This window comes from Lytechinus variegatus, chromosome 2, assembly GCF_018143015.1.
Source record: "Lytechinus variegatus isolate NC3 chromosome 2, Lvar_3.0, whole genome shotgun sequence".
Lineage (NCBI taxonomy): Eukaryota > Metazoa > Echinodermata > Echinoidea > Temnopleuroida > Toxopneustidae > Lytechinus > Lytechinus variegatus.
The window spans coordinates 43,086,042-43,090,669 of NC_054741.1; the positions used below are offsets into that span (position 1 = coordinate 43,086,042).

Below are 4,628 nucleotides of genomic sequence, written 5' to 3' on the forward strand. Positions count from 1 at the left end.
TCATTTTACATCAAATTTTGATGAAATGTTTAGTGTTATGCTCATTGGAATTTTCTGTATTATATCAAAGAAACTTTTTGTTGGGGTGGACTTGCCCTTCAGGAAAGTACAAGGCTTGTTTCCCTCCAGGAATTCTTGTATAGACATGGGTCCAATCGATCACTCACACAGTTGTTGTTGGGTAGTCTCAATCTCATCTCTGGTTGTTGAAGTTCTCACAAAACCTCTTTTTTCTTGCTATGGCTTGCGAAACATCTTTGATCACTCACAAACAGATAATTGCAACACTGATGCCTCATCACCACGTATTCCCTGAAATTATCCTGTAAATGAAGATATATTGCCAGAAGTTGCATCTTACTCTGCGTTTTTTTGATTTTTTTAAGATGACAAAGAGAAAACAAAATGTAACTATTCTATTGTCTTTACATTGTAAGATTTGAAAAAAAAAGACTGGTTCCCATATGGAATCCTTTAAAAATTACTTTCCTGGTCTAAAGGCTAAACCTATCCGTATCCCATAAACATTTGTGTGACAAACATACATTGAGCATAGCCGATGAATACTTTTTTCAAATAACCAAGATCATGATGCAACCTCTCATATTTTTTTCTTTAATGTAAATTAGGGATTTTGGAAGAATCTGTCCACAATGGATGACAAAACATATAGTTCTAATTTACATTTCTGATTGTATTATCATATGCACAGTTCATTGTAAATTAAAAACAGGCAGTTGCCAAAATTTATTTTCACTTTTTACATTGAGTCTTCCTTCTTACAAGAATATCACTAATACTTGCATACACTAGGCTTGTCTTGAGATGTCATTGTCATATAACTTTCTCATTAAAAAAATACTTACACCATACAAAAGCAGAATTGTCAATACTTGCAGAAAGGTAGTCTTATCACTAGGCCCTTTGTCCCTCTTCAGGCTCAGATCATCTTCAAGCATGTTGATGAGGTAGTGTGTGGTCTCTTTTAAAAAGTTTCCTCCTGTCAACGACTCCTCATTGCAGTTCTTGTTGGCATATTCCTATTGAGTTAGAGTGAGAAGCAAAAGAAAATATTTAAACATTGAAAAAAATATGTATTCTTAACTACCTTTACTGCGTACTGTCAAAATTAATAGGCCTACCTTTTAAATCTGCATATATTTGGTCAAATGACTTTTTTTTGCCCACAACCTAATCAGATTGCCATTCTCATAAAGTTAAATTTAAATTGATCAACTGGATCTACAAATATTTGACATTTAGGCATTATACTCTATGACCATGTGACACGGAATTTAGATCAATTCAGTCACTGTCAGATGTGTACATCAACCAAGATTGAAATTGATCCAAATAAGTGTTTCTTTATCATGACAACAAATTAGATAAAAAAGTTTTAGACGGTGACAAAGACAAAATTCAGGAAATAGACAAAAGTCCACATAGAAACGACAACAAAAATGAACATACCTCTCTTACAATCCTCCTTTAATAGTCTCTCAGGACAGCCTGTGCATGTTAACTTGTAAGATGTTTTCACCCATTCAAAAATTTACTGCGGAAATAAACAAAGTACAGATAGATCTACATTAAATTAAGCTTTAAATCAAATGGACATGAAACATAATTCGAAATCTCTTCAAACCTGCCAGATTTCCAACCAAAATGTAAATTCTTATTATCATTTGGGGTGATTTGTTAAAATAATCCATTCAATTAATTGATCTACAGAACGGTGCTTCACAACGTAGCTCATCGTATTGTAACCCAGGGAACTCCCGCCCGCTAAGGGCGGGAGTTCCCTGTGTTAATCGTATTGTAGCTACATCAAGAATGTAAACAAAGCGAGTCAAGCCTGTTGTATTACGCAGTGCGCAGCAAGAGATGGAAAGATTTTGCAAAAAAAATGGCCACCAGATCGATCTGATTATAGGCCCTATAAGAATATTTATTCTTTTTATGATATAAGATGTAAAAAAGGTATAAAACTTAAATTTAGTGTATTTAACCAATTTGCAGTGATGTGGATATTGAAGGGGATTCCATCAATTGTTTACCAGCTTCAACACACACTGACATAGCCCTAGGGCCTACCCAAGGCTAACCCAGGGAGCGCCGGCCCACGTAGCGGTCCGGCGCCCAGGAGCTCATGTAATTCATGTATTGACCCATACTCACGGGACAAGGGTAGATTATGGTCAAAATATCTAGCAAGATAAATTATGAAAACAGAAATTATGCACTTACCACGATTATATGGATGATGGTCTAACGAGTGGCAGTTTTTCTGACATCTGGGCACAGACTGGAACCTCAAAAAATGAAAAGTTTTCTCCTACCCCCATCTCGATCTAGTCTTGAGGACGCAATGATGATGATTTTTTTAGATATGTCATATATTATATTTCTTCAATGATGAAGAAATATATGACATATCTAAAAAAATCATCATCATTGCGTCGTCAAGACTAGTCTCGATCGGCCATTTTTGTTATGAATTGTAACAAAATGGCTGATCGAAACGGGGGTAGGAGAGAAGTTTTAGTTTTTTGAGGTTCCATGCTGTGCCCAGATGTCAGGAAAACTGCCGATCGTTAGACCTTCATCCATATAATCGTGGTAAGTGCATAATTTCTGTTTTCATAATTTATCTTGCTAGATATTTTGACCATAATCTACCCTTGTCCCGTGAGTATGGTCAATTACACGGTAAGCTCCTGGGCTCCGATCCCGCCCGCTACGCAGGCGGGAGTTCCCTGGGTTAACCCAAGGCATAGACTAGCATGTATAACTTGGCTACGGCTTCATGATAAAAAAATTATAAAAAATATCAGAGTCCTCGAGGGGTGCGAGGATAGATGATAGATCTACTACATTTCTCAAGTTGGATCTGAATAAGTGAATGTTGAAAAATTATTTGTGATCACTAGACTACTTTAATTAGACTACTAAGGTACAAATTAATTAAGAACAAAATTTTCTTGAATTTCGCACAATTGTGTGTGGTTGAAAGTCTGACTACTTTGGCGGCTTTGTCATGTTACCGCTCTGCAGTAAGATAATATCACAATGACAATGCCTTCTCCTGAGCGAGTCGGCGGGACAGCTCTTCGTTATATTTTGACAGGACACAAAACTTCACGCGTGGGACTGGAAAATAACTTGCGTGCGATAATGCTTTTTCCATCCCAAGAAAACCGTTCCGCTCTTAACTTTGCATGCATTTACAGCATTAATTATAATATTTCTTTACAAACAAATACATGCAGACGTAGAAAAAAATATTCATTGTCACTATAAAATGGTAAATTACTTACGATGTTCTCACAGCTCGGCAAATACTGATATTAAGTGCTTCGCTCCTCTTCATTTCGTGCAAAGCTGATTTATCGTCGTCTATGCACTTGCTCAGCACTGTACCGAAATACTGATCTGTGATTGGTCAATGTGCCTAAAAACCATGGTTTTCCTAAAACCCACGGTTTGAAACCACCTAAAACAGTTGACTCAAAATCATGCCGAAAACCCACGGTTGAAACCATGGTTTCATTTGAAACCACCTTTGTGAATACCAAAATCAGCAAAACCCACGGTTAAAACCATGGTTTCTGCAGAAACCACCTTTGTGAATTCGGGCCAATATGTGACCCAAATTTCATGAGAATTGGTTGAAAATTGATCTAGTAATTAAAACTGAAAGTTTTTACCAATTTTATGTCATATAATATGCTGTTACCATGGCAACAGATTTCTGACACACAAAATAGATTTAAAAGCTAGGGGAAACAATTCATATTCCAATACCAACGCCAACTCCGGACTTGAAATCACCCAATGTGTGTACCAAATTTCTTGTTTAATCCCATATGAATTAAGCACAAAAGGGGCGATTCTAGACTGAAAGTCAGCATTATGATCATTATTTTGGGAGGGAGGGGTGGTGCTTGAAAAATATATGACGTTGATATAAATTATGTTATCATTCTAAGGAAAGTGTCCTATCCTCAACGAAGTAAACACATTAACTATTATGCTTAGGCCTAGTTTTGCTTATAAAAATAAATGAAATATTTATGATTGTTATTTTTTCAAATATTGAAAGAATACATCATACGCTATCCAATGACACAAAAATTATTTCGAAAGTCCAAGTAAAACTCAAAATATCATCAAATTACAGAGGGCATAATTATTATTATTATTTATATACTGCGCTTTTCCCAGAATGGCCCAAAGCGCTTACAAGAAGAAAAGGAGATTATTACAAATATACAAATGAAAACGTACAATCCTAAAAATCTGGATTGGAAAAGAGAAAGGTTTTAAGTCCCTTTTTAAATGAAGCAACAGATGGTGATTGTCTAAGAGTAAAAGGTAAGCGATTCCAATATTAGTCCTATCTCCAGCCAGTTTCTTAGTGATTTTATATGTGAGACGGAATGGGTCACTGGAGGCTCGTACATTCCTGCGAGGGGTGTATAGGGGCAAACAATCACGCAGATATAAACTTAAAGGTGCCTGCTTATTGAGAGACTTAAAAACTAACAAAAGTAACTTAAAAACTATACGATGTCGTATGGGAAGCCAGTGTAACGATTCAAGGAGTGGTTTAGAGAAGTGAAATCCTG

The 4,628-nt window shown here is 36.1% G+C and overlaps 1 long non-coding RNA gene across 1 annotated transcript; it reads right to left on the reverse strand.

Annotated features, from left to right (window-relative positions):
- Positions 1 to 234: 234 nt before the first annotated feature.
- Positions 235 to 3,380, reverse strand: LOC121409467. The gene is made up of 4 exons (XR_005969159.1): positions 3,318 to 3,380; positions 1,471 to 1,555; positions 867 to 1,040; positions 235 to 323 (listed from the first exon to the last, which is right to left on the reverse strand). It is a non-coding gene; the product is annotated as an uncharacterized LOC121409467 (long non-coding RNA).
- Positions 3,381 to 4,628: the final 1,248 nt, after the last annotated feature.